The following is an 8,041-nucleotide window of genomic DNA, read 5'->3' as shown; positions in this document are numbered from 1 at the left end:
ATTCAATAAACTGTTGAAATTGTTGGTCGTTAAGGTGCTCCCTAATATGATCAGAACAATGGATATATTTCTTCTTTTCCTGAATTAATAAAAGGTACTCTTCAAAAAGGCAAAAATAGATTGTGTATACATTTAACATAAAAATTGATCATGACTTAATGTAATACGTACTACAAGAAATACATACTATATACTAACATACAACATTATGTATACTTTTGATATAAAAATTGATAATAACGAAGAGATTAATCAAATTTAATTATTTATGAGCTAATTTAAAAATAAATAGAATAATGTCCATTTCGATACACACAATATACTCACATACAACAATATTAACTCACAATGATGTATCAAATTGGTATAATATCAGATTTTTTGGTTCCAACATAATAATGAAGTTCAAATGTCTATTTCATATTTTATTAACTACTTGATACTTATAACCCAAACAATAAACTCAATTTCTTATGCCAAAATTATATACAAATGAACATAACTTAGACTCATACAAAATTTATGTTGAATATATAATCATAAAAAAAAAAATATGCAAAGAGTAAAATATAAAAATCATGAAAAAATTAAAAAAAAAAAATTGTAAGTTTTAATATCTTTTAAACAACTTTTCCACTTTTGCAATTTGACTTCTTTACGGGCACCTTCGTTTTTGGATCTGGGGCTCGTGAAGTCTAACCCTTCATAAAATTCTTGCCCTTAATGTAACTTGTTTCTTTCACGAAATCTGAATCATCCAAACGCGTAGAAACAACACTTTTACATTCCTTTTTTTGTTGATTTGCTTGGTTGAACTGGTTTGGATATGAACAATTGCACTTTCGTTATTCTCCATACGATCCTTCTCAAGTGTTTGCGAGAGCAACTTGGAGGTTGACTCAATTCATGGTTATTCATTAATCTAGCACTTTTATGAAAGATAAGATGAGATTTCGAATTTTCTCTTCTCATGCTTGTTAATTGAAGTGAATAAACACAAAATAGAGAGAATGAAGGACATGCAGATTTGAGAATGGTGTGAATTTTCAATATCAATATAGATAATAATATGAAATATTGATATGGTAAATATTTTGGAGAAGATAATCTAAATATAAATTCATTATTAAAAAATTCAAAGGCAATGATTAGAAACGTGTGCAGTCACAACAAAAAATCACTACTTCCTAGGAACACTGTCAAACACTCCCTACTTCTTAATTAATTATAATTTTTAAATATAAATTAATTATTAAAAAAGTTCAAAAGGTCTTATTGAAAAACGTGTGCAGTCACGATTTCCTAAGTACACGCTTCCTTATTAAATACTAATTGAAATCTGTCATCAGTAATTATGTTGTATTACTAATTAATACATGCATAAGACGTAATATTGGTTCTAATAAAGATATGTGAATTAATTATTTCAGAAGAAGAGATAAAACATTTTCTCTACAACGGCCAAAATAATTAAAATTCGATTTATAATCTTCTTCTTTTTCTTAATTTCATGTTATTGAGCTTGTAATGAATTCATCACTCAATTATTAATAATAGAATTTGCCATCCTAGCATGATTAGTAAGGCATTTATCACAAAATATTGTCTCATAGTTATATAGCAAAAATGTAACAAAAGGAATTTTAAAAAAATATTTGAATTTGATTTTGCAAAGGCTATAATTTGTCAAAAAGTAGAAATAAATTCTTTCAACTATGCGGAAAATGTAGTTTAAGCAAAAATGATTGCACATATATCTATACGATTGTAAAAAATTTCTATCGGTACAACTAAATTGTTTAATACTTTAAATATTAATAATATAGAGAATGAAATATAAAGAGGGATTGTACAATTTTTCTTTCTTTTTTTAAAATAAAAATAAATTATGGTACGGTTTCAATGCCCTTACGAGATAGTGATGAGTTTTATGTGGTTTAAGCCCGAGATAGTGCGTGGTTAGAAAGATGGGAAAAATAAAAAAGAAAATGGTGGCTGTGGGGTTCGAACCCACGCGCACTTATGTGCAGAAGATCTTAAGTCTTCCCCCTTAACCACTCGGGCAAACCACCAAGATGACTAATACAAGCAAATCATTTTATTAGTAACAAATTCTTTAGTTTTGTTATTATAAAAAATATTTTCAACCATTTTATTTTTGTTCTTTTAAAAAGAGACTAAGAAATTTTATACTGCGATAAACTAACATTTACAAATTTAGATATAATACATGAAAGTATTTAAAAAGTCACAGGTTTTATAAAATTAATCAAAAATAAAAATAGTTTGACTACTTGATCCATAATAGAGCTAATCTTTTTTTTTTTTTAAAAAAAATGAGCCTTAATATGAAAACACTTAATTATTCGATATACACCGCAAAGTAATAAATATGTGTATTTGCAACAAATATTTTGAAATACAAAAAAATATTACAATCACAAAATAATTTTTTTATATATAAAAAGTGATTTTATTCATTAAGATTGAGAGTAATAAATATGTGTATTTGCAACAACAAAAATTTCAAATACAAAAAGTATAATACAACCAGAAAGTAATTTATTTATATATATATATAAAGATTATTGAGAGTATTGTGTATTCACTTTTTTTTTTGTTTGATTTTTCAATCATGTTCGATACCTATATTAGAGTCCGATTAAATTTGGATTCGCGCCATGAAGTCTCACATTAGGAATTTGTGCGGGGGGAGGGGAGTTAAGCGCTCCCTAACAAAGGCAACTCTATAGCCAAAAAGACTCGAAGCTAAAACTTCTGGTTAAGGATAAATGAGTACTTAACACTTGAAAGTGTAAAAGTCATTAGAAGTTGAAACGGTGCAAAAAATATTGTTCGTGCAAGTTTGTACAAGGCTATGTATGGACCGTATAGGGTTCTATGAACTGTGGACGACAGTCGTGGTTGAGACCTTGAAAATTTGGCATTTCAGACTCTATGAATGAGCAAACAAGATGGCTCGTGGATTTGAATATGGGTTGTTCTTGTGACTCGTGGATTTAACCTTCAGAACTTAGGGATTCTATGAGGGAGTGTACGGGTCGTACATTGGATGATGACTCGTGGAAGTGAGTTCGTGATTTGACTTAAGAAAGATGGGTTTTCTGAATATGGTCCACGAATGACCAGTAAGGTCCATGGTCCCTTGTATGGGACCGTACATAGGGTTCACAGAGTAGATTTAGTAATTATTTCTTAAGATTAATTAGATCTTTTCTTACTTTTTTTAATGTTTACATTACGTCGTTTGAGGTTATTTAGAACACTTTAAAGGATTCTGAGGCTCAAACTCTCCCCATTCACTCCTATTCTCTCAAAACCCTCAAGTCTGCTTCTCCAAGTTCCTCTCAGGTAAAAGGGTTTCTTCAAGCTTCATGTCTCCTTTCCAGATTTCAATATAAAGCTTCATCAATGGGTTCCTCTTTACCCTTTGAGTTTCAAAGAAACCTTAATTTCTACTTATGATTCTAACTCGATTTCTAGTGTTTTCATGAATTTTTATGAGTTCAATTGGATCTTGTTTCATTCACCACTATTGATCTTATTATGCATGATTTGATCATATTTCAAAGTTTTCAATGATATCGCATGAACCAAGGCTATACAAGTATCTTATGAATAATAAGCTTTGAAGATGTGCATGCATTATGAATTGACGAGTTTATGAAGCAAAAATGCTTTTAGATAAAGTATTAAACATGTTTTATGAAATTGAATACTTCTGATTGAAGTAATTCTTATTATGAAAGATGATCACGATTTAGATGTTTTAGATAAGCGTCTCTTATGAGTATGCTATGAAATCATGATTTTATTTTTATTTTTTTATGAAGTCATGATTTAAAGGAGCTATTTTTATTATTATGAAGTTTATGAATGATTTGGTATTACTATATTCTTACAATTTCAAAGATTGTGAATATGATACAATTATGATTTTGTACTTTGATTTAGTATTATATGATATTTCCACTTGAGACTATGATCTGTTTATCTCCCGTATCATGTCTAGGGAGTAGTCTTGGATCGTGACACCACTTCACCACAAACCTTGCTGGTAATTCTGTGTATTCACTTAATTCTTATTTCCTGATTTTTCTCTATGATTCAAGGGTCACTAATAATGTATTTATCAAACGTACGATGATGCAGACCTCCTTGTGTCATATTTGATCGTCAAGAACGTCGGTCAACACTTAATGCCTTGGTCTCTTTAAAAATCCAAAAGTTTGTAGGATTTAAAAATATCTTTTCAAGAAAATATATACGAATCTATATAGAAGTAAACTAACATTTAGAGTAGCATAAACTTTAAGAGTCATTGCTTTTGTCTTGCTCAACTTTTCAGGATATTTCATTCTCATATTAATCCTAGTTCCAATTGAATATCTTAATCCTAACAATAAAATACTTGAATTAAACACTTTCACTTTATTTTTTAAAATTTAACTTAAAATATGTTATCTTTTATAATTATACACATTGAACTTAGAGAGACCACATACCCCCCTCTCCCCCTAGATTGGTTGTGCAAGTTACTTTAGCACTTAAAATACTCCTTTAATAACTTTCGAGTGAATTCAGTACCACCCTGAGAGTATAATACCATTCTCATCTGCCACGTCATAGCCTTGTAAGCACCACATCACAGCCATGTAAGCACCACATTATTAAATTTACTTATTATTTGTTTATTCACCTTTTTCCTTAAACATTTCTTAAAATTCATTACATAATTAATTAATTAATTATAAAAATACATTTTCTTAAATCAAAATCTAAAATGTGGAGCTATTTTCATTAATTTTAAATATTTTAAACGGGGGGGGGGGGGGGGNNNGGGGCACTTCTTAAATTCCTTTCTTCTACGCAACTAATTAATTAATTAACTAAAAAATTATTTTCTAAAATCAAAGTTTAAAATGTTGACCCCATTTTCATTAATTTAAATATTTTTAACAAATGGGACCCACTTCTTAAATTTCTTCTCTTCTACGCCCCCCCCCCCCTTTCCCCCCTTCTTCTTCGTTCATTTTCACCATTTTCAGTCTTAGCTGGGAAAAAAAAATTCGTCCATTTTCAACTTTTAATGGTTTTTTTTTTTTTTACAACTCACCATTATTTGACAAAAAATAACATACTAACTTTTTCTTCTTCGAAGCTTCTCCCTCCCCACCCCACTCCTATAAAGCTGTCATTGTGAAAATAGATTTTTTTAAAGTCATTTTCTTTTTTTGACAATTCAAATGAAAAATGAAAGTTGTATAAAAAAATTGATAGACCTACATTTTATCCATCACAACTAATAGAAATTAAAATGGGTCACTCAAACAACAAGAAAGTTTATATTTGTAAAAACGACCTCAATAATATGATGTTGGTGTTGAATTTTGTGGATTATAAAAGGGCTGGTGGAATGGAAGTTGAATGCAGAGGTGGGGGATAAAGATAGAGAAATAATGGCTAATATGGAAGAAGAAAATTATAAGAGTGCTTCAATGGAGAAGAAAGTATTTGGGGGAAGACAACAAAATAAAGAACAAATGAGACCCTTAAATTTTATTTGCCTCTAAATTAAAAATATCATGTATTTTAAAAAAAAAATTAATTTATAAAAAAATATTTAAAATAGTAGTTATATATCAGCCAATAAAATTATGTCATCTGTACAATTTTATAATTCAATTTGTTCATTTTTGTTTTTTTCACTCGCTTTTAGGAGAGTGAGTCCAGTCTTTCTGTCATGTCACCCCTTAGGGATACTTAATTCACTCGAAATTTTTTAAAGAAATATTTGAATGTTTATATAGTTTAAGTGATAAAGTAAATTGTACTGTCAAATCAGGGGTTTTGTGTTTTCGAGGTAGAAAATGCATACAACTTTATAGCTTATTAAACTAACAAAAATGCATAAAATTAAAGGGAAGCATGTACATACAGAGGGGAAAGTGTATTAAAAGTGACAAAGTAGTTTGTTAATTAGGTAGGAGTCCTCCAAGTTTTAAATATTAGGTAGAAGTGACAAATATATAATTAATATTAATGAAATTAAAAAATCTTTCCTCAACCGCCCCAAACTTTTAACTTTTACCCTATATTTTTTACCTCAAAATACCTAAAATTTCACTAAAATATATGAGAAGAAAAAAGGCGGTACTTATTCTCACTTGTAGCGTCTTCAACAACGAGCCTGAAGGACAACTACCAAGTCTTCAACGAGGCTGAAGTATGCTTCTCAATTCCCTTCTTCTTCTTTTTCTTCATCCTCATCATTTTTAATTTGTAAGTATATATGTGGTTTATGAGAAGATCTATCAAGAAAATTTTGTGAAAATGGATACCAAATTTTTTTGAACTTTTTGCATTGCATTGGTTCCGTTTGATCTTGAAATTAACTCAAAAGAGCATTATTGATAAGTATAAAAATTACTGTGTGTCCATTCTTCAGCTAGGTTTATTAAATCTAATTTGATTATTTCAGCCAACAACTTTCGTAGTTGTCTGGACAACTGCTAAAGTTGTCTGGACAACTGCTGAAGTTGTTTGTAGAAATAAATAAACATCTCTGTCAGATATAGAAATTATCTAACAACAGTCTGTAGCTATCGGACGATTATAGAAGTTGTCCAACAACTGTCTGTAGTTATCGAACGATTATAGAAGTTGTCCCAACAACTATTGCAGTTGTTTGACAGTTGTGTTTAGTTGTTGGTCAACGGATTAGTTTTTAGGACAAGTAATATAATTGTGGGCAAAGTATTAATTGTTGAAATAAATAATTGAAGAGTTATAACAGTCTCCAAAGCTACTAAACTTTTATGCCAATTGTTGATAGTTGTGAGGTAACTAAATAGATGTAAAACAAGTAATCAATGTTCTTTTGCAATTTTGCAGTTCTTTGGCAATTTTGCAGTTCTTTGATGAATGTCTTACTTGTGATGTCTTCAGGTATTGTTTCCCTCTATGGAAGACCATATAATAATAGGAGTTGATTTACATGGTGAATGGGTGGAGAATCATACTCGTTATACTTGGCGTTCGAAGGGCCGAGAGACAGTACCAATAAAGATAAGTGAGAATGTTACGTACGATGAATTGGTTGACATCATTGTTTCTAGGTTTGAATTAGATTGTGATAAAAATGATCTCACTATTAGTTACATGCTTGGCTTTATTGAAAAGCAAAAAGGAGCTCCTTCTAGGATAAGAAACGATCTTGATTTGCGATTTTTTTGGGATGATCAAAGTAGGCCAATTTTAAGGATATCTGTGGTTGAGAAGATTATAGAAACTACAGATTCAGTTGTAAATGATGAAGAGCATCCTGTTACAATGGATATTCCTATAAATGAGGAAGTTTCACTACATCCGATATCAACACAAGGTAGCCGCTACACAGATGATGACGACACAGATTTTTATATGGGTAAAATTTTCAAGGACAAGCAAGAATTAACTAAATTGTTGAAGCTTGCTTCCGTGAAGAAATATCAAAGATTCAAATCTGTGAAGAGTTCTAAAGATGTGTATTGTGCTAGATATGTAGATCAGAATTGTGATTGGTGGTTGCAAGCTACAAAACTTAAAAGTTGTAATAGATTTGAAATTACAAAGTATCGCAACATTCACTCATGTGGGGCACAACACCTTACAGGTCATCATCCACATGCCTCAGCAGATGTCATTGCAGAATACATACAACCTAATTACTTGAATGGAAAAGGTCCCTCCTCAAAAGACATAAAAAATATAGTGCAAGCAGATATGGGCTACAAGATTAGTTACTGGAAGTATTGGAAAAACAGTGAGATAGCAAAGGCTATGATTAGAGGGACACCGGAGCACGGATATGCAGTTTTAGATGGTTATCGTCATATGCTTATGACTATAAATGAAGGAAGCAAGGCATCGTTAAAGCTTGATGACAAGGGAAGGTTCAAATATTTTCATGGCCAACCTTCTTTTTAACGCAGGAGTATAAGAAGATTTTCTTGCATAGCTCGGATATATAGTCCTCTTT

General features: G+C 30.3%; 1 non-coding gene across 1 annotated transcript; it reads right to left on the bottom strand.

Moving 5' to 3' along the window:
* Positions 1-1,989: 1,989 nt before the first annotated feature.
* Positions 1,990-2,072, bottom strand: TRNAL-UAA (transfer RNA leucine (anticodon UAA)). The gene has a single exon. It is a non-coding gene; the product is annotated as a tRNA-Leu (tRNA).
* Between the last annotated feature and the right edge of the window lie 5,969 nt (positions 2,073-8,041).

The sequence above is a fragment of the Solanum stenotomum genome, chromosome 1 (assembly GCF_019186545.1).
Source record: "Solanum stenotomum isolate F172 chromosome 1, ASM1918654v1, whole genome shotgun sequence".
In the NCBI taxonomy this organism is placed as follows: domain Eukaryota; kingdom Viridiplantae; phylum Streptophyta; class Magnoliopsida; order Solanales; family Solanaceae; genus Solanum; species Solanum stenotomum.
Note: the sequence above shows the minus strand (reverse complement) of the source record. Positions and strands in the feature narration are given on the sequence as shown.